This window comes from Hesperophylax consimilis, chromosome 30 (genome assembly GCF_061612785.1).
Source record: "Hesperophylax consimilis isolate HC1 chromosome 30, BYU_Hcon_1.0, whole genome shotgun sequence".
Lineage (NCBI taxonomy): Eukaryota > Metazoa > Arthropoda > Insecta > Trichoptera > Limnephilidae > Hesperophylax > Hesperophylax consimilis.
In genome coordinates, this window is record NC_142865.1 from 6,206,062 (window position 1) to 6,230,281 (window position 24,220).

General features: G+C 31.5%; 1 protein-coding gene across 1 annotated transcript in view; it reads left to right on the forward strand.

The window, feature by feature from the left end:
• The window catches only part of LOC149409569 (cell adhesion molecule 3-like), a 491,423-nt gene that overhangs the window by 131,533 nt on the left and 335,670 nt on the right, over window positions 1-24,220 (forward strand). The gene's annotated exons all lie outside the window — the stretch shown is intronic.

Consider the following 24,220-nt stretch of genomic DNA (forward strand, 5'->3'; position numbering starts at 1 on the left):
TAACAATGTCGGACTAGCAGTTAAAAACCAGCTCCGCGGTTTTTTTGCTGCTAGGCCCTGCGGGCGGCACTTCCATGGGCTTCGCCCAGTTTAAGTGATACTAACAACAGTTAACCTATAATAACCCAACCTCACCTAACCCAACCTCACCTAACCCAACCTCACCTAACCCAACCTAACCTAACCTAACCTAACCTATCGTTTTATTATTCATAAAAGTACATATCAGATTAGAGATTTGTTGGCTAATTTTACAATCAACGAAGTTTCTAGTTTCTGATTGTGTTTCATGTTTTTTTTATTGGGTTGTCAGTGCCTACATTTCCTACAAAGAACGCGTACTATGCGCGAACTTCATTTCGGTGTAGGTACATATTATTTACGTAAATAATATAACATATCAATATTTAAAAAAATCTTTAATGCAAAAAGTTGTTGTTTATTGTCATTAAGTTGAATCAAATGTTTTTTTTCTTTTTAAATGCGTATTTAAACGGTACTTGTACGTAAAGAATACCCGTTTTTTGAATAAATGAAATTGTACGTATTTGTTGGATTATTTCAAATGAAACACTTTTATTCGCTATTATGCCGCCAGAGGTGAGCTCTGTCAGCCAAATAGGGAAACTACTCCAGCGGCCGGTAAAAGAGGGATTGACATTTTCAAGGAACCTTAAAATGCCTAATATTTTACGCAAAAGCTATGCGGAATTTACCCGAAACATAAGATTTGAATTTGACCAATCAGAGGGCCGAAACCGTCAGATTACTATCAGATACTTAACATCCGACGATTTTTTTTAATCAAATCGATATTGACACGAAATATACAATATATATATATATATACAATAATACAATACCGTTATACGATTGCAACACTTGCACATCTGTCTATGAATTGACATTCCTAAACGCCAAACGGCTATGTAAAAAATAAAAATGCTAATGAGTTGATAATGTCGAATTGAAATATTAACTTCAATATACATTGGCAGTCAGCATGTACTTTTATATGGATTAATTTAGTCTACGGATGATGTATACGATTTCTTTCAATTCTAAAAGCTTAGTTAGTTCCCTTTCATTCATTAACAAGCCAGTGTTTTTTGCTTAGCGAACTATATTATCTAAAAAGTTGTGCATATTAACAGCTTATCTGACACCTCGGAGGTCGCGCTGAAAGCAGCGGCTTTTGTTTACCATTAAATAACTGACATTAAATAACGAATTTTATCAATGTCTTATTGATACAGGGTTTAACGATCTATCGTACTATATGTGTCAGACATGATAATGATAATGACAGCGTTACCTATCGTTAAATAATTTAGCATATTTGTGTGAGCGCGTATAAACGCTACATTGCACTTTTTTAAACAAATTTTCAATTTTCTTATATTTCATTAAGGCGATGTTTAATGCTAAATCAGCATTTTCGATTAATCTTTATAAATAATTGGTTAACATTATGAATATCAAAAATATGCTTTAGATAAATTGAAAGTTTTCCTATCGTTTCCCTTGAGTAGAATGCAAATAAAATTGTTAATTACTAAAATAATAAAAAAAATAAATGTACACTACTAAAAATTTTTCAATTTTTCATGAACGCATAAAGGAAATAAAATATTACAGCAGAGCTACGATTATCCGTGACAGTTTCCCTTGATTAACTTTTTTGCTTTTCTTAAAAAATTATTTACAAAATAAATACAACCCACTTTTGTGCTTGAAATCAAGCGATTTTAATGCCTATTAGGTACCTATATTCTAGACGACATAAGGCGTACCAAGAATACATTATTTTGGTTTGTTTTATTGTTTTTTTTTATCTCTTGTATGTCTGAAAATGTTGCTTTATTTACATAATTTATATTTAAAAAAAAAAAAAAAACAATTAATTACTGTTTCTTTTAAGACTTCCTTGTATTTCCAAAATAAATATCCTTACCTTCACAATAAATGTGTACATCTGTATGGGACGTTTGGGATTAAAATTATTATTATTTACCCGTAGGTTAAGCCATTGCTTAATGATTTCCATTGTTCAATGCTAAATTGTAGCAAATTAATGCAGGATTACGTATTGTTTCAACGATTTACAATAGAATAGCAGGCTATACAAGAGGTATTAACATCGGGTTGAAAATATAATTAAAACACGAATTATTTTTATATTAAGTAGGGTATTTACCAATGAATAGATGGTACTAAGAAGTGTCAAATAATGGCGTGTTTTCTTTTAAAAAATTTCAGTCTTTTTGTACCCTGTCTATTTACCCCCAGAACTTTTAATCTCTAACTTCTCCGGGAGCATAAAATAATAACACTTAGTTCTAAAAATGTAATTGACAAACTCTAATCGGTATCTTTAAGAGTCTCTCTTATAGCATCACGAAACTCTTACGAAATTGAAAAAAACCTTTTATCAATGACGTTAAAATATATATTTATAGACGCGCTGTTAAAATCTCAAAATGCTAAGAAAAACGTACGTCAATTGTAGTGCTTTCGATTTCGTAATTAAAAATTCAAAATATTAAAATTTCGTTAAAGAGTGCCAGAATGCTCTCATGTGCGTTGAGAAAGTGTTTTAATTACTCGGCAAACACTATTAAAAGCCAAGGAATAATATTTTATTTATAAATACACGTAACTTAGTCATTATTTTAGATTTTTATAAATATTATTACTTTCTTATTATTTGTTTGTTATTATCGATTTTTTTCCGCCAGATGATTTTAAACATCGTTAAAAAATGCAAGGCTGACTAGATTACAGTTCTGGACGCGCATCTGTCAAATTTCGAAATTACTGCTATTGCTAAATTTATCACTATTTAAAGTAGTCTAATCATATATGCTTTCGATAAACAAAGGGTATCAATAATTGCCGCCATTTGCAAACTGCCGTTGCTCTATTATGGTACGGAACTGACTTATCATGTTTTTTGTATGTTTTTTTTTTAGTTATAAAATTTCATTTTATTTCTAGTATAAACCTTTTTTTACTTATTTCTATTACATTAAGGAAAATTTACAGTACATCTATAACATGTTCTATTTCGCGGAAATGAACTGTAAACCAAATCCACAAAAAAACGACAGTGTAAAGCTCATTCAATTGGGTTTGAAAAATCACGGGAAATGTGAAATGATGGAAACAGCCTACCTTGAATTCCAATGACTCCCGGTAGTAGGGCTCTCGACGAACTTGCACTGTTCACGGGTTGAAATTTCCTCCAAAACGAGATAATCTTAAATATGATTTTGATATTTGCAAATAAAGCACAAAGCATTTGAATAATACGACGAGGACACAATGATTGCACCTTCTTGCTACACGACACGAATTCGAATGCTGTACTTGCGACAATTTACAATGCAACGAAAAATCTTCTTCTGTCCAAATGTGGGTAAGGCTGTTTTTAAAGAAGGAAATGGATAGTATATGATGGGAAAAATTGTAGGTATTATCCAAAACTGTTTCAATACGAAACAACATCTAAAACTTATTCTTTACCGCATTTAGGCATAACCCACGAAAAGCAGCAAGGCTTTTAGCTTCTCTTACATCTGTCGGTAATTTGTGAAAAATCTTAAATCTTTAAAATAGAGATTATTTTGGGTTCCCGACAAATTTATTTTTGGAAGTTTAAAATCTCCACATATTTTCGTGGAGTAGATATGTATTCCGGAATTAAAATTAACATTCTTAACCTTCCAGCGGGCGCGTTGAGAAATTTCCCTTGAGCGGGCGCTTTTCGTAAATTTTACGTCATCAAGTTTTCTCCATGTAAGTGGTGTTTTCTTTATACAAACGTTAGGGAATTTCTTTAAGGATATGAAAAATCATAACAGGCAGTACTTTAAAACAAAATATTTGACTTTCTTAAAAAAAACGAAGCAACACTCTTAACATGTTAATATTTCAAAACAAAATATTTTATCGACCTATTTAGTACGAATCAATATTCTCATCCTTACAATTGTTACAAACCACCTCAACTGAAGAATGGTTCTTGCATGTAAAGGACTGGCAACGGCAACACTTCATTGATGGTGAGGATCTTTTCTTATCCAGTGCACATAACCGACAAACACCGCATTTTGGAAAGCTTCTGATTTATTCTTCTGTTATCGGTTCAACTGCCCTACCGTAATTCACTTTGAGAAAAGCATTTATATCTTGCGGTAAATTTTGACATTTGATTTGACTCTAGCATAGCTCGAAGCTCGATGCTTACAACTAAGTCGCAAGAGTGGGGGAAGCTATAAAGCGCGTTTGTCGTAAATTTTACGACAGCGCGCCCGCTGGAAGGTTAAACATGTATTTTGGGAGCATTTAAGGCGATGCCATACGTAGTAATGCAAAATCATGTGTTTTTAGTTTGAAAATTTGGTCGCCTAGAAATGTTTCAGATGCTTTAATTAAATACTGCGAGTAGAATACATCTTGGCCTTTGAAACAATCGAGTATTTTTTAGATAAGTCTTTTTATAAGCCCAGAAAAAAATGTATAAGGCCTATGAAAACTGCTTTAAAGTTCAAAATTTCCTACTTACGAACCCATTTTCGGTTATGATTTTATGGTATAATGTGGCAAATTAAGTTATTTATAAAATGATCGAGAAACAATTAAATATTTATGCCTGAACATTCACAAAATAAAATAAAAGGCACTTTTTGGCCATGTTTTTTTCTTGCATAAATCAAAACAGGCGGATGGTGTTAAGCGGGAATTTAAACCTTATCGCCATCTACGTAAGGGTTGTTATTGATAGCGGTTCAATTTAAAATATTACACGACGTAATGCATCGCCTTAAATTAAATGTAAATATTAGGGTATTGTAAATTATTTGCTGTCTCACATTTAAAATTCCTAGTTTTTTCTGCATAATTTAATTAACACCTCAAAAACCGTAAGACGCCTACTAGTACTCGAGTCGGCCTTGAGGAAGTATTGGACGCAAATTTTGAAAACAAAAAAGCTTTTATTTATCTTATATGAACAAAGTTTGAATTAAGATTTTACTTGAAACAAAAGAGTTGTTTTTTCTTTCCACATTTATCTTAATTTTGAGAGACAATAAGTCTAGATGTATTGTAAAGTCATTGCATTTTATATATATTTAGAATAACCATTTTTTTCAAATGATTCTTTTGCCATTGTTAAGCTATGAATGCTTTGAATGATACTTCAATGCGTATCGCATTATCTCGAAGAAAAAATAATGCTCATTTTCTGTCGTTGGCATTACTGACAAGGACTCGTTGTGGCAACAAGCTTTGTATCTGACGTCCCTTGTCGTCAACAAGCAATGGCGTCAGTCGAGTTGACAATCCTACGTAACTGCTTGTGACACCTATGTTTGAAATCCGAAATGAATATAATGGACAAATTCTAGAGATGGGAAAATTGTGCGATGAAAAAGATTTAGAGGTTTTGTTATTATTTTTTTTTTTTTACTTATTTAAAAACGAGTGGCGAAAATTCGCATGATATGCATACAGTATATCTTACAGTATTTAACTTCATTCTGCTTCCTTTTTTATTTTTTTGAGTTGTTGTTATTATTAGGTAAGTCAACAGTGATTCATACCAATGCTCTCGCAAATACAATTACATTTAACATGGTTGCTATCAGAGATGTGCTTTATTTCAAATAAATCCATTTCAAATGGAAATGCAAAATGCAAAATGGGTATTTTCCATTTTGCATTTTAAATGCTTTTCTAAAAACCATTTTGCATTTTGCATTTTAAATGCTTTTCTCAATGCATTTTCCATTTTAAATGCTTTTTGCAACATTCTTCCTACTTTCTCCACTCATCAGCCCCAAATATCAGTCGGTCCTCAACCTCGCTATGAGAGATAATTTACATTTGTCAAGTTGCTCCCTGGTAGGTGTCCTGGCAATTGAGTGATGCCATTACAAAAAATACTGATTCAAATACTGAACATGGCCATGACGCAGTAGTATTAAATGTTAGATAGCAGTTTCTATGTTTTTACGTTGGCAACATTAGTCCCGTGCAAATTTTTTGTGGTTTCATAACTGTAGTCGTGGTGTTTTTGGATTTACCATCATGTAATATGTTCTACATTGATGTCCATTGTTAAATGACAAAATTGTTTAAAAACTCTATAATTATTTTAATTGTTTGACCTGAGAAACCATTTTGCATTTTCAATGCATTTTGAAAATAGGTATTTTGCATTTTGCATTTGAAATGCTTTTCTAAAAACCATTTTGCATTTTGCATTTTCAAATGGAAAAGTTTTGACCCATTTCCATTTTGCATTTCAAATGGTTTTGGGTACCCATTTTGCACATCTCTGGTTGCTATTAATGACATAATGGATAATATAATGATAACATACTGGAGAATATGCTTCACAATATATTACACCCAACAAGAACGCCGTATACACACATACATAAACATAATCACATATATGCATTACATTCATACATACACTTACAAATACATTACATAACAGTAATAAGTTTTTAGAACAACACGATAGGGAGCTTTAAGGCGAAGCTTAATGCCAAATCACTATTTTGATTAATCTTTATAACGAAATGGTGTACATTATGAATACCAAAAATATGATTTGGATAAATTGAAGGTTTTTCTATCCGTTTGCTTGAGTAGAATACAAATAAAAAATAAACTACTCAATAAAAAATATAAATGTGCGCTACTAAAAAAAAAATTTTTCAATCAAAGTGTATGAACGCTTAAAGAAAACAACTTTTAAAAAATTCAGTATTACAGCAAAGATTATTTGTGACAGTTTCAATTGATTAACTTTTTTGCTTTCTTATAAAATTATTTACAAAATAAATAAAAAAAAACAGTTTTTGCTTGAAATCGAACGTTTCTAGACTCCGATTGTCAATTTGATTTTTATGCCTATTACCTACAATATATGGTATACCAAGAATATACACATTTTTGGCTTGTAGCTTCCTCTTAATCGAAAAAACGTGTTAATAAAAACCACGCGTCACTGTGTTCGTATACGCTAATCTCCGAAACCGACCAACCGATTTCAATGAACTTTTGTGAATGTATATGTCTGATTCCAGCTTGAAATATAGGATTGTTTTGGTCTTGACAGTAGTAGAGAAATAAAAAAATAAAAAAAATTTAATGAAATATTTTTTCAGATTTCTCATCCATTATATTTACAGAAAGTAGAAAAGTCCCATATCAACGCCGGGTACAAGTCAGCTTGTAGCAGTTATTTCCTGCCCGCTACAGAGTCATAGCAATAATCAGTGCCCATCTCTGTTTTACGGCTGTTTTAAAGGAGGGCAACTTCGCCACAACATGACACGGACGGGCTTGCGGTCAGCACGGCCAGCTCGACGCGTCAGTATTCAACAGGCAGCGGTTCCAGAGCGTTGTGGAACAGAAAGACACGAGCCACCTCATGAGCCGACACGACATAATTTACGAGTTATGATGACGACGCAGTTTAGCAATTTGCATTGGTCATCCATCGTACTAATTTATAATGTTGAAATTTAGCTTAGGATGTATATACTTTCAATATTAAGTGTTCCATTTTTCAATTGTTACTGCAGCCTCCACATTTATATTGTACTACACGTTTTCATATAACACGGGCTTATGGTTTTGGCTGTGACGCACTCATATATTATTATGATTTGATGTAATACTATTATTGCTGTGATATCGAAATATTAGTTTCGTTGTGGATATTTTTTTTCGTTGAAAGCAATCACTTTGTCTGGCACAATATGTGAAATAAAACAAAATAAAACATTTGTGCGAAACTAATTTAAAAAAATGATTTTCATTGCATACATTTTTTTTATCATTAGTTCAACACAAAAGGCCCTGAGGAATATATTTTCTCTCAGCGCCTTTGTGTTTTTGGCGATGGTCTGTGGAGGGTCTTTTAAAAGGAAAGAAAATGAGATAAAGTTCTGTGACGGAAAACTGTATGAAGTGTGGTCATGAACTTTTCAATATTGGATTGATAGGCGTAACTACCGATGATTTTATACCGATTTTGCGAGCACGATCACACTGTTAATACCCAGGAAGATATTGATAGTAAAAATTGACAAACACTGAATGTTCCATGAATTGACATTGCGACTGCGTAAAAGTTAAAACTACAAATAAATTGACAATGTTGAATTGAAATATTAATTTTGAGCACATGAACATTGGGAGTCCTCGTGTATTTTTGACACTAAAAAAGGGAGTTAATTAATTCATTACAACTTCAAGTTGAAACGGAATCAATTGATCGCCTCTTAAATGAATTCAACCCAACAAATAACAACAAACAAGTAAAATAAAAACACTAGATCTCATGGTCAAAAACTTATCCAACAAATAACTACTAATACAACTTTTGGGCAAAAAAGCTTCTTATATCATAGTATTAAACTCTACAATAAAATACCACTCTCACTCAAACACCTCAACATTATAACATTTAAATCTCAAATAAAAAGCTGGATTCTAATATAGGGAGATCTGAAATAGAAAATATACTGATATCAAACACAGACTAAAACAGAATCAACTGAAATATACCAAAAAACACTATCGTACTTATTTTAAAATTGTTCAGGATCTCAACTTCACTCTCCTGACAGAGCAATCCGGCGTGGTACCACCAGATTCCAAAGGGAAGTGTGACTGGAGTAACTCTTCAATAATAACTCCAGCTCTTGAATATTGGTCTTTATTTAAACAATAAAAAGGACCCGTAGGGCAGCTCATGTACGGTGAGCCCAATATTGCTATCTCTCTCCGCGGTTTTATAACCCACATGTAAGTGAAAACCTGGCAGCTCTGCCGTTTTGCCAAAAACGACCCGCCCAAGACGGATGGTAACAAGAGAAGAAGGATTAAAAATCCGTGGCAATACGAAATTGCCCCGGCAATCGCTAACACAAAATAAATGTTACCACACCCATTAGGGTGACAAGCACCAATATTAAGATTTCAGTACCTGAAATCTTAACAAAAATTATTTTAAAGAAAACTTATACTTCATGATTCACTTCATGATTACATTCATAATTAAATTCATATGTAACTTTGTTGTAATATTAATTTTCTTATAATTAAATTATACATAATATGTAAATGAAATCCTCAGCACGGGAGATCCCAGTGAGGATATCATTATATCTATTTGTTACAACAAAAAAGATAATAAAACACTCATTATTAAAAAAAAATTAAATCTATGGGTCGAGGATACGATTTCTTTCTGTTCTAACAGCTTAGTTAGTTCATCAATAAGCAACATTAATAAACCGAAACATGCGTCTTTTTTGTTCGTACACTAAGGCCTCGTAGTAAGCTTCAAAAGATGGTTTAAAAGGGAGATAGGTAAATATGAATGTTAGAGAGAGCACGCTAATATTAAAAAACGATAAAAATTAATCGAAATTGGTGAAAATATTTAATCAAACACCACTCGTTTGAAATAGAGCAAAAATTTCTCGACAAATGCGTTCGTTGCATTTAAAGATACATTGCAAATTTTCACATGCCTATAATATATTAAAAAACAGAACAAAAGGTGTTTTTAATAATTTTCAGAGCTCATTTTGTGATTTTTTCTATCGAGGGAATTTCATATAATTAATATTTCGGCATAACAAATGTGTGGATATTATCTGCGAAAATAACATATATTTTGGAACATAAAAACTCAAAGAGTTATTTTATTAACAATACAAAACAAAATGAACCTTTGTCTGTCCAACTGGGAAAGATTCCTGTTTCAGGACAGCCAAATTGTGTATTTAGTACATAATATTCTTACAATGGAATGGCGATGCTGTCAAAACAAATTTTGGGAACATTGTTGATTGCATTCGAAGTGACAGGATGTTTTCTTTATCCTTGAAAGAATCGCAAAGATGTAATTTATTACCAGGGTCAATTTGGATAACATTAGTAATTGCATTCAGAACAGATGAATGGTTTCTTTCGGGACACATTACAAGTCTGAGATTCTTTCCAGGGCATTTTGGAGAACATTTACAATTGTATAGTTAGAATTTCCACATTTATAAATCAGTATAAGAGATATGAATCCTATGTACTATATTTTTAGAATCTCTTGGGTGATAGAAATTTCAATTATTATTAGACCAGTTAAAGAGAAACTTGTTATAAAACGATAGAAATTGGGAATGCGGAAACGCCTACCAATTGTTACTAGTAAGAAAGGAACAACAGCAATAAATTGTATACGGTCATTGAATTTACAGTTATTCAATAAATTTACAGTGACATAAATATATACCTACGTATTAACGAGTTTTTTTCAATTTCAATGTAACTTTATTTTCTGAAATCGATAAGATGTTTAAAATATATTATATCCAAGCAAAGCATCTGTTTGTGTATTAGAGCCAGCAATATTACCACAACTTCAACTCCCTTCACACACGACGTTTGATTTTTGACCAAATCTTATTATTTAAAATTCTTAACAATGGCCTCGACTCACCAGAGCTAACCAATTTAATAATTATCCATATTCCAACAAGATCAACACAGCAATCCCATTTGTTTCATTTACCTACATATAGAACTAACTTTAGAAAAAATTCACCAATTCCACGTATATGTGCCCAATATAATACTTAATTTCAAAACATAGACATTTTTAGCAATACACTTCACAAATATCAATTAGAAGTAACACGTACGATCGAAAATTAATACAATAGTATGGAATGTATCCAGAGCATCTCCTATCCTCATCCTAAATTCCTATTCCTCCCCTCCTCACCTAAAATATATATATTTTTTTTTTATGCAATAAAACTCCATCTCCAATTTTAATATAGGAGACTTTTTTGGCTTAACTGTATTTAACATGTATATTTTCTGTATAAGCTGTTTGTCTCTTACCTTTACCAATAAATAAATAAATAAATATTATGGCACCTCCATGGACTAGGTAAGGAAAAAAAGGTGGGGAATATTATGGTTACGAAGTACCTGGCTATCCAAAACTGATCACAAAACACCAGTAAAGCCTTTTCAAGCAACGTTTCGATTCAGAATGCTCTTCTAACCAGGGCGATATTGATCTATCTATCAATTAAAACTCAAACAACAAATTGTTCAGATAGACCGGTTCTACCGTAACGATGTTTGCATTGTAAAGCTGTGGAACTTTAAGAAACACACTTAATTCCGTGAAACTCGCTTCTAAATCAACACGTCCACAATTCCTCCAACTTATCTGCACGAACCACCCCGGCTGACCAAAGTTGCGAAGGCGTAATAAATACACAGCATGAACGTAGAAGGGGGTGACTTACAAGCAAATAAATGTACAACTATGCAACTGTACTGGGAAGAAACTGCAGTACTGATGACATAGAAACTTTGTATCTGTGTAAACAAGCAACACTTTGACTTCGACGAGTAACTTGGACTATTTGTGTTCTGTTGATTTCAATGAAATCTTTGGTAGATCAAATACGTAATAAACCTAATAAACGAATAATTGCTTTAACCATTCGGGTCACGTTGTGCTATATCTGTCACCAAATGACGCGTCCTTATAAAACTCATTCTATCTCCTTTCACAAATGTTGTGTTCCCACAAACAGTTCTCCAACTCGTCGTGGAAGGAGATTTTAGAGAATAAGTTATTTATATTAAATCAGGGATTTTTATTTTAGGTTAAGTTATTTATATTAAATCAGGGATTACTTCCAATCTTTTACCGGAAAATATTCAAGTGATTACTAAACTTTCTCAATATTTAAAAGAGTTTAAATTATGGCTTTTCAATATAGCAGTTGAAACTTTCTTTTTAATTTTTATCACTTTATATTTCTCATAAACTATTCACCGTATATTGAACTTAACACTTATAACTTCACTATACACTATTATAAACACTTTTTATACAAACCGCTTAGACAAATTGTTATCTTGTTTTTGTTTTATATGCCCACAGTTTGTTTCTTTCTAGTTACAATAATATAATTTATTTAATTATATTACCCACGCACAGGCTGCGCCTTAGTTATTGATATACTTATTGATTTTATAATATTGTATGTAATAATGTAAAAATTGGGAAAAAATAAAGGTATTGTTCCGTCACGCCAATTTGCTTTTGACAGGCCGTGTGCTGACGAATAGTATAGTCAGAATTTGAACTGTACAGTTTGAATTCACACACGTCCACTATAATCACGGAGTGCCGTGAGCCGTACAATCGCATCGAAACGTTCGTCTTGTCAAAATCAATGTGTGTACTATCGCCGGTTATTTATCGGAATAATCCCTTAAACGTATTTTATCGCAACTATCGCAATCCAATTCAACATAACGAGTGATACCGTACAATGATCACCGTTCCAGTGCTGACAGATGATTCTCGAGATGCAGATTTCGTTCGCCACCCGGTTAGCTGACTGTGAATTAACCTTACAAATTGTGTTATCGCATTCGCCTGTCATAAGCCATAGGCTTTATCCATGCTTTATCTGTGTGGAATAGCCCTTCAAAATACGGCGATCACAACCCTTGTTCGTTCCTCGAACAGGTATGACAAAAAATATTTAAGATTGTTCACGATTTTGTATAAGAATAGGGCATCAGAAATTTTTCTGCGTTTATATAAAGCGGTAGGGTCAAACCGATGATCATTAAAGCGATACGATAGGTGTTTAATAAATTTGTGTTGGATAATTTCAATAGATCAATGTTTCAGGTATTTTGTAGCTCTAGCCCAGAGGTGGCTCCCAAATTCAATAGTTAGACGTACTTGAGTTTGCACACGGTTAGCAGCTATTGAAAAATCTGCTAGTTGACGCCCAGTCAAGCCGCCAAGTTAAGACGCTCAATTTCTTAGAAGACAGAAGCCATTTATAATTTTTCCATTAAACCCCCGCCTACCCAATTTCTATCAATTTATAACAAGTTTCTGGTTAATTCTTAAAGTTTTTAAGTTCCAAAAAAATATATGTTATTTTTGAAGATACGGGGCCTTCAAGATACGTCTAAAAAATTAGAAAAAAAGCCTTTGATAAGGATAGGATTTTAAGAATTCATAATCATTTTATTCAGATCTGAATAGATTTCAAAGATGAATGTAATATTTATATATTTTTTAATCTTTATGAAAAATTTGGGTACGAGTTTCTAAAAAGAATCTCATTTTTAATTACGCCGAAAATGAAACGTTTCTTATTGTTCAGAAAGTCAAATATTATTTGAATAGACGAAAGTGAAAATGAATGAAGAAAAATGGCAATAAAGATAAATGCGAAACCTTTAAAATGACCAGACGATCAGCGAAAAATCACGGGATATTAAAATTGTAGGATTTTTGAAGATTTACTGAACGTTATGTAATTAACAATAATTATTATGATTTGAAAATTTAACGGCCGAAATTATTATAGTCTTTTGTTTTTGGGGTATTATGCCGTGTTGGGCTACCTTCTTCTTTAGCCAACGTTTCGAACAGTATTGCAGTGTCTATTCAATATAGAAATTGATTAAAGAATTCAGACAAGCGATAAAGTGCCATCATATAATTATTATTTTTTTGGTAAACTCACAGACATAGGAATTAATAGACGAGAAGATAAAGGCGAGGGGTAAAATCAACTGTTGAAGAACGAAGGGAGTGAAGATGACTGTGATTCGTCAATAAATCAATCTGACAGTAAATAGGCATCTCGCATTATAATATCACCATTTACTTCTTAAAAGTAAAATCTGCTTTGAATGAATAGACATTTTTACATGGGAGCGCAAATTACTCGCCACGTTATGAACAAATTTGCGAAGTCCAAATTCGGCAAAGTAAGGCAGCTTCTATATTCAGAGTCGTAGTTAGTTTCAGAGTATTTAGTTAAGACACTTTTATAAATGTTCATAATTTACTTCCCAGCAACCAACCAGCTTTGTGTTTCGCGTCCAGACGTTTCTCGATGTGATAGTAACAACTGATTCATATTATACGATGTGAATATGCTTAAAATAAAATAAAATAATGCTTATATATGGAATGTTATACGACAATTGGGTTTATTCTCTTTTTTCGCATCTATTTTTACCAGTTTTCATAGTACAAGTAAACATTTTGCCGTGTTATTTCGTAAAATGAATCGATGATGCCTCGACCATAGTTCGCACAAGAATGATGACGTCACGTTTTCAAATATCACTTGAGGCCGTACGCGAGCCCAGCCGGCTCAATGGAACCGGTATGGGGAGTGGGGATAATACGCTTTTAATCACTTAGGGCAGGTCTACTAATATTCATATGTCTATGGGTAAACTAATGTTTAAGACAAGATTTTTATGCATAGCACAAAGGGTAACAATAATTATTATCCTGAAACACTCATCCACTTTGAAAAATCTCCTGATAAAAGATACATGACGCCAACGGGATATGAACCCGTGTCCTTTCGATTTCCGGTCGACAGCTCTGACCACTGAGCTATGGCGGCTTATCTCTTATCCGCGAAATAATTCAATAAATACTAGTGATTCATTCAACAATTACTGCTTATTAAATTTTTTACCTGAAACAACCAACTTTATTTTGTATGAGAAAGGCATTGTAAGTGCTAACTCTCTCACTAGATGGTGTCGAGACAAATTGTCTACATTTTTTGGTGAAGGTACTTGAACTTGTCAAATATTAATTATTATTTTTTTGGTAAACTAATGCTTAAGACAAGATTTTTATGCATAGCACAAAGGGTAACAATTTTTTTATAAGCAATAATTATTAGCCTGAAACACTCATCCACATTGAAAAATCTCCTGATAAAAGATACATGACGGTCCCGTCGGCGTATTCAATTATCTTTATCATCTTTTATCAGGAGATTTTTCAATGTGGATGAGTGTTTCAGGCTAATAATTATTGCTTACAAAAATAATTGTTGCCATCATGTAATTTTATATTTTTAACGGAAAATTATTTTAATTTCCTTTTTCAAAATTTGAACTAATTTGTCAAAATTTCACTATATCCCGTGAATTTTATGGGACGTGATATATATTTTACTTGCGGCACGTTCCAGAGTGGAAGATACTCTCAGTATCGCCCTTGTGTAAGACCACCATCCAGAATTTAAATGTTGCTTGAAATGGCTTTAGCCGTTTTTGGTAGCAAAATAGCCAGGAATTTCTCCACCTTCTTCCTCCTAATCTCCTCCCACTACCTTCATCCTCACAACATAGTGCATTTGGGTATGCCACGAACTCACTAGCTCCATGCGGTAATCACATAAAAAATGAAAATAAAGTGTTAATATATAAATTATATCTACACGGAGAAAACTTACTGATATGAAATACTCTTAATTTATTAAAAATCTTTTCAAATTATTCGATTTCCTATTAAAAATGGGACTGGAAGTCCATAAGGAATGGTTTGATAAATTTCATAACAAACTATCAGTAAACACGAATATGTTTTGAGGAAGTCGGAATAAGTGTTCTTTCAAATAATAATACTTTCGCACAAGGGCACACGCGTGAACACGTGTTCAGATATATTCTGAAAAACTAATATTTTATTGGAAAATGATTATGCAGTCGCATTTTTAACTGTATTTTGATAAGAAAAACGAACTCATTATTATTGTGGGCCTAATAGCCATCTCAATGCTAAGAAGGACCAGGGCTCAGCATTACTACTTGTACAGGGTTTCCAATAAGAGGTGTTTTTTTTTTTTTTTTGTAATTATTTTTTCTTTTTAATAATATGTTTACATGGTACATAATTCATTTTACATCTTGTATTTTTTTACTACTCTTCCATTGAAAGCATTTGCTTGTGTATGGAAGGGGAGTGTACATAAATGTTGTTGTTAGTTAGTACTTAAATAATTCTTTTTACATAAATGTATGTTTGCTGTAGTATTTTTTTTGATAGTAGTGAAGGATAATATATTAATTTATTAAATTTAAAAAAGAAAGGAAGTTATGGAAAACTAAGGATATTTGTGAGATTAATTAAGTGACAGTAGTTTTTTTTTCAGAATATTTTTAAAATGTCTCTTGACAGAGAGTAGTATTCGGGTTTTATCATTAATGCTTCTGATTTCTTCTGGTAGACGATTGAAAAAAGTTCTTCCCTGGTAAGTATAATGATGTTGTGCAAAAGACGTATTTAGTTTTGGGCACAGAAAAACATGTCTAAGTCGCGTTCTGTTTTCATTTAAAAATTGATATTTATCTTTTTCTTTTATAATTTGGATTAATGAGTTTTTAATATATAGGTCTTTAAATGTAGGTACTTGAAATTCTTCAAACAGGCGTTCTGTTGGGTAGTCAAAGGATTTTTTTAATATAATTTTAATAATTGTTCTTTGTATGATTCCAATTGGAAGAAGGTTACATTTATACGCGGATCCCCAACTAATAATAGCGTATTGTAAAGTGGATTGAACTAAGGCATAGTAAATCAAATATAGATTTTTTATTGATAGAAAGTTTCTAATTCTTAAAAATATATATATTAATTTTCTAATTTTGTTTACTACTTGACATATTTGTTCCTTCCATTTCAGATTTTTATCAATAATTACTCCTAGATATTTAATTTCATTTGTTGTTTTTAGTACTGTACAGTTTGATTTGCAATAGTTTTGGCTGTGAATTTTAGTATTATTATGTATGACAATGTTAAATTTTTTAGGAGTATCATTTGTATGGATTGCAAATGGAATTACAAATGTCTTTTCTTTATTAAGTGACAGTAAATTAGTGTCGAAAAAATTCTTGAGCGTGTTGATGTCTTCTGTGGCCTTTAATTCTACATTTTCCCAATTCGTATCACTTATTATTAATACTGTATCATCGGCGTATGACGTAATTTGACCATGTAAGAGTTGAAAAAAAATATCGTTTACATATATAGTAAATAGAATTGGTCCAAGCACTGTACCTTGGGGGATTCCAAAGCTTGTAATCTCTTGATCACTATTAACACGATTGATTTTTACTACTTGAGGACGGTTTTTTAAGTAGTCGGTGATCCATTTAATTGCGTTGCCTTTTATGCCAATATTATTCAAATTTTTTAATAACATCTCATGGGATATGCTATCGAATGCCTTTCTAAGGTCAATAAATATACCCGCACATTTTTTACCTTTATCTAATGATTCGTAAATGTATGAAGTTACGTTAGCAATAGCATCTTGTGTGCTGAGTGATTTTATAAAGCCAAACTGGTTTTTGTGTAATATTTTATTATTATCTAGAAAATTTACCAATTGTTTTTTTACTATTTTTTCAAAGATCTTTCCTATATTAGAAATTAGACATATTGGGCGATAATTCGTTGCTTGATGTGGATCTCCAGATTTGTAAATAGGTGAGATTATTGTGGTTTTGTAGTTCATTGGAAAAATTCCATTTGTTAAACTTAAGTTTATTAAATGAGTGATAGGTTTTATTAAGTGAGGTTTCATAGTTTTTAACATGTGTGTCGTAATAGAATCAAAACCGGGGGACGAACCTCCTTTCATATTTTCTATTATTTTCGAGATTTCACATTCTGTTGTTGTTTCAAACATTGAAAGTATATTACGTTTCTGTATATTTTTATTTTTATTATTTTCTTGGTTTGAAGGCTTATGAATATTTTTCGCAAGATTTTTCCCAACATTTGCAAAGAAGGAATTAAATATGTTTGCACATTGTTTAGGCTGTATATTGGCATCTATAATTTTTTTATCATGTTCAATGTACTTAATGTTTTGTGTTTTTTTTGTATTTTCTATGGCGAAATTAACAGTTTTCCACATTTGTTTATGGTTATTTTCTGAAGATAATATTTTATTTTTAAAATACTCTTCTTTACTTTTTTTAATATAAGATGTTAATTTATTTTTATATTTTTTATAGAAAATATATGCTTTTTCATCTTGGGGATTTTTTAAAGTTATTTTGTAAAGTTTTTCTTTATTTCTGATAGATATAATAAGTCCTTTGGTAATCCAAGGTTTTAAACATCTTAATTTTGATTTTATGTATGTTGTTATCTCAGTTGTCGAATTTTTAATGTGTTGTGACATAATATTTTCGAAGTTAGTCGAACAAATTTCAGTATCATCACTGTTTAAAACATTATTCCAATCTTCCTTTTTTAATTTTTCAGAGAGAATAGTCATATCTATTGTTGATTTTTTGGTTATTAAATTATGTTTTTTATGTTTAATATTATTATTATACAGAAGTAAGCATGAGTGATGATCAGTTATGTTAGTTTTCCAAACAATTGATTTTATTTTGTGAAGATCTTTAATGTTTACATTTGTCCAAATGTGGTCTAAACAAGATGGAGTATGTTCTTTTATTTCCCTAGTATTTTTATTTATGCAAGATATAAAATTTTGTTCAGTCATACAATTGATGTATTCATTTTTGTTATTATTTTCTATTTTTTCATTAATATTAACGTTAAAATCTCCTACGACGAAACAAAGTTTGTTTTTTAATTTTAATAATATGTATTTGAGGTCATTAATAAATGTAATAATACTCGAGCCATGCGTTCTATAGATAGCTATTAGATGGTATATGGATTTTCCGAGCTTGAAATGTACTTCGATGCAGTTTACTAAGTGTATTGGATGTTCTATTATGTTAACAATACTAAATTTATTGCTTGCAAATATTATTATTCCCGAATTTTTATTGATGTCTACTTTGGTAGAAATATAGTTGTACTCAGGTAAGTGATAAGGCGGTGACTCAGCGTTCGTAAATGTTTCGGATAACACTATAAAGTCCGGTTTTTTAATTAAATTATTTATTTTTAGAATTAATTCATCTAAATTTTTAGGAATTGAACGGATGTTTATGTGCATAATAATTATATCATTGATGTTTTTAGAAATAATTTTGTTACACGAATCGGTACATATACATTCATATTCTTGAATTTTAATATTTAAATCTAATTCGTTACTTAAGAAATCATCCATTTAATGCATTTTCGGTTGTATTTTACAAAATTATTTAAAAGATTTTTATTCAATGTCGTAGTTAATTCTTTCTTTGGCTAATTTAAGCATGTAAGATCGGAACTTACATGTTTCGCTGTTTGTTCGGTGGTCTACTTCATTCATTTTACTGTTCAAGGAGTTTATTTCTTTCTTCTTGTTAGCTGAGTTGCAGTTAACGCATTTGGGTGGCAGTTCCAGGGATTTACACTCGGAGATGGGATGATCTTCTGAACAGTGCTTGCATGTTGGTTTATTCATTCTATTGTAGCATTTTTGTGCTGTGTGTCCAAATCTTTGACAGTGGAAACATTGGGTAAGAGGACTGCAGTCTTCTACATAGATTCTCATGAATCCTAGATGAATTTTTTTTTTTATTAATAAGATGTAGTCTCATTTCGGGATTTGTTTGTAGTATTAAGTTTTTGCTGTTAGTTTTTTTGTTTGTAATGATGGCCTTAACTTGTAATATTTCTTTATCTTGGTATTTTTCACATATCATTTTGATGTCGTTGTTTTGTTCAATGATGTCTTCTAAGAATTCTTTTTCGGTATAGTCTTTGTCAAGACCTTTGAATATTACGCATGGATCCGTTTTCAGAAGTACCTCCGCTATTATGGTTTTGTCGACTTCATTTATCTTATCTTTTAATTTTTTTGCGTCTTCTTTTTCTGGGCATGTTATTATAAGGTTTTTTTTTGTTTTTTTAATTTCGCATACTCGAATTCCCAACTGCGATATTTTAATCTTTTGTATTTTCTCTTTTATTTTTTCAGTGTCTTCTTCTTTTAAGCTTTTAATTATTATAGGAAATCGTTTTTCTTGCGTTTGTGATATTAAGTTTTTTACTGCAGAAGAGTATGAAAAAGGGTATTTTTGTGCTTGGTTTTTTTCTTGAATATCACACTTTTCTTGTAATTTAGCTAATTCTATTGCCATGTGCGATATCATTTCCATGATGTTATTTATTTCTTTCATCATTTTTGATTTGGTTTCTTTGGTAAGTTTATTTTCTTCGATGATTGTATGTAAGTCACTTATGTTTTGTTTCGCCTTTGTTACGAAGGCATGCGGATCAACCGCTTCCTCCATTTTTCCAGGTTAAAAAAATATATTTTCCGTAAATTTATGTATTTATATAATTTGTCTTGGATTGAAGGTGTTATTTTATTTATTCACCGCTTACGGCGCTCACTCGCGTCCAACACCGTTGGAGGTTTGGGCGACACTGAATTATTTTGAATAGCCCGCTATTTCGGTAGATGTTACTTTTGAAACTGTTATTTTTTGACATTTGAAGAGTAGAAACTTAATAATAAAAATGGAACGATACACGCTTCAACAACGCATTGAAATTATTAAAATTCACTTGAGTGAATCAAATGCAAATCATCTGGAGTAATGAGGCCCATTTCCACCTCGGTGGCTTCGTCAACAAGCAAAATTGTCGCATCTGGGGCTCGGAAAACCTATGAGTTATTGTTGAAAAGCCTTTCTATTCTCAACGTGTGACTGTTTGGTGCGGTTTATGGTCCGGCGGAGTCATTGGACCTTACTTTTTTGAAAATGAGGCTGGAGCAACAGTTACGGTGAATGGATTGCGCTATCGAGAGATAATTAATGATTTTTTTTATGACCGGAATTAGATGGTATTGATCTGGACAACGTTTACTTTTAACAAGATGGCGCTACGTGCCACACAAGCAATGAAACCATTGATCTTTTACGATTGAATATCAAAATAACACCTCTTATTGGAAAACCCTGTATATAGTTGTGAGATGGTACAATATATTATTGTCCAAGAATAAAATCAACGTAACTTTGAAATACAAACAATTCAAAAAGCAAATTAACTCCCTAAATTGGATAATGATATATTGTACCTCTAATATACGTATAGTTAATCTTGACTATCTATCATTTAAAAAACTTTGGTTATTGTAATAATACTAATTCTCTAAGATTTTGATTATTGAATTATGAATTACGTTTGTAGTTATTTAATTAGACTTTGAATATCGTTTACACATTGCCTTTTTGGCATTATTTTCTTTTTGTATATACTTACTCCTCCCATAAACACGAGTTCCTGGAGCTAACCTTATGGAGTAGTAAAAAAATTAGGTAAAAAATTTGTTTCACATCGTTTAATTTGAAATATTGTACTATTTTGTAATAAATAAAATAAAAAAATCGAAAATTGTAGTACGAGTGGGTGCATATAGTTTTAAAAATAAATGCGAATCGACGAGAGGTTAAAAATAATCGTTACTATAAAGCAGACATATGTTTATATCGATGACTTATTATCTTATTAACAACTCGAAAATCATCTCTGACGTTGTGAAACTTTCATACATGTTTATGTGCTAGGTTATCATCGCATAACGGAATGTTGTTGGTATCTTTTCGTATATTTATTACTGTAGTAGAAAATCTTGGTGCTTGAAACAGCAACAACTATCGCGTTATGAGTTCATGGTTATCAAATTAACTTTTTTTTTTTAATTATTCAAAGCAACCGGTCGGTGGCCGAGTTGACATAGCGTTTGGATTCCACCCAGACGTACTGTGTTCAATTCCTCGGCTGGCTAAGCCCTCCATCACAACACAAGCAACATTTTCCGCTTACGGTGGTAGTAGTAGGAGATTTTCAAATATTGTCAGGTTATTCGTAACCCGGGAATGTTTGTATTTCTTTAAAAAAAATATATATTTATAATGGCAAGCTCAACTTTATTCTTAACTAGCTGACGTGTACCCGACGTAGTATGCATGTTATTTATATAAATCTTCAGGGTTTTCCAATAAGAAGTGTTATTTTGAATAGCCCGTTATTTCGGTAGATGTTACTTTTAAAGCTGTCATTTTTTGACATTTGACAAGTAGAAACTACGTCATTAATAAAAATGGAACGATACAAGCTTCAAAAACGCATTAAAATTATTAAAATTCACTTGAGTGAATCAAACCATAAAATCATCTTGAGTGACGAGGCCCATTTCCACCTTGGTGGCTTCGTCAACAAGCAAAATTGTCGCATCTGGGGCTCGAAAAATCCAAGAGTTATTGTTGAAAAGCCTTCCTATCTTCAACGTGTGACTGTTTGATGCGGTTTATGGTCCGGCGGAGTCATTGGGCCTTACTTTTTAAAAAATGAGGCTGGAGCCACAGTAACGGTGAATGGATTGCGCTATCGAGAGACGATTAATGATTTTTTTTGCCGAAATTAGATGGTATTGATCTGGAAAACGTTAACTTTTAACAAAACGGCGCTACGTGTCACACAAGCAACGAAATCATTGATCTTTTAGGATTGAATATCAAAATAACACCTCTTATTGGAAAACCCTGTATTTAGAGATAAGATACCACATAAAAAGATTTATTTTGCACACTGTTATAATTTGAAACCTTGAATTATTTTGTAATAAATAAATAAAAAATACTGTGAAATAACTTTATATTAATAAATTAGAAAGAAAAATACAGTAAAAATATCGTTGAATTCCCAATCTCAAAGGGTTGGAATCGAAGGATTTGTTTGTTAGGGTGGTTTGTTGCTTGTCGGAAAACTTCAGTTTGGAAAAACTTTCAGGTTCGCATACTGCCTTCGGCGACTTTTTATGTTGTTCCGTCTTCGATTTTCTGCTTTTCAATTACAACAACTACTGTAAGTTAGGTTGTTGGGCAACTTAACGCCTTAATTCGTATCGTTTTAAGGCGAAGCTTAATGCTAAATCACTATTTTGATTAATCTTTATAACGCGTTGGTGTACATTATGAATACTAAAAAAATAGCTTAAGATAAATTAAAGGTTTTCCTATCGAGTAAAATACAAATAAAAAAATAAATAATTCAGTAAAAAATATAAATTTAAACTACTAAAAAAATATATTTTTAATAGAAATGTATGAACGCGTAAAGGAAACAACTTTAAAAAAATACAGTATTATAGCTCAGATTATTTGTGACAGTTTCACATGATTAATTTTTTTGCTTTCTTATAAAATTACTTACAAAATATATAAAAACCAGTTTTGTGCTTGAAATCAAACGTTTCTAGACTCCGATTGTCAAGCGATTTTAATGCCTATTACCTACAATATAAGGTATACCATGAATATACACATTTTTGGCTTGTAGCTTCCTCTTAAGAGGCATATGTATATTTTTACATTGACTAATACAACCACGAATGTCTTATATGCATAGAATCACTTCTTTTTTAATTCAATTATTATTTTATAATTTTATTTTTGCTGTGGATTAGTCTCTCTATGCAGATAGAGAAACAAAAGCGCGTTTTGCTTTTAGGTCCAAAAGATGGCACTATTTTATATTGTGTTTTGAAACGTTAAAGTGTCTTTTATGTTACCTTGATTCATTCTGGACGTTTCCATTTCACTTGCTTATAAAGTAAATCTACCTATTTTAAGTGTGAAATATTTTCTAGAAAGATGTTTTCATGTCAGAGAACATTGCCAATATATAGAAAAAAACATGAGTACGTTATAAAAATAAATATAAAATATGAAACGATAAATAAAATTTCATTCCGCATTTGAGCTAGCGTAAAAAACTTCCTCGAGTGTAAGTAGTTTATCCTGGAATATAAAGGTAAAACCATGGATAAATATTTAACTAGGTAGGGTTTTCTTAAATTATTTAAATTTTGTTGACTATTCTTACTAGCGGCGAAATTCGTGTTAAAAATAGTGCAGTATTTTATTAAAATTTAAATCTCTAACGGCCGTTGATCTCAACTTTTCAAACGATCAATCTCAGGCTCCGATCAGTCAAGTAGTTTGTTAAGTAACGTTCGATTTGCCTGTTTTCAAACATCTTTAGTGTTGATGAACTTAAGTGGCCCCTCCCACTTTCATAGATAATAAAATGACATCAAAGTAAAAACTTTCAATGTAAAATTAATATTGACGAATTAACTATTGTGCTTATTATTAATGCATATAATTTTCTTTAAATAATGTAATACATAAACCGATGTTTTATATTTTTTTAAACCGACGTATGTGACATGTTAAAAATAAAGTTTTTGCTTGACTTTAATGCCAACGTGTCTTGGCATCAAGAATATTTTTCACTCTATCGGCACTTTTTATTTATTTGTTGTTATTTACTGAAGCAAGCTTAATCCAGTAGTTTGGCTTTCTTAAATTG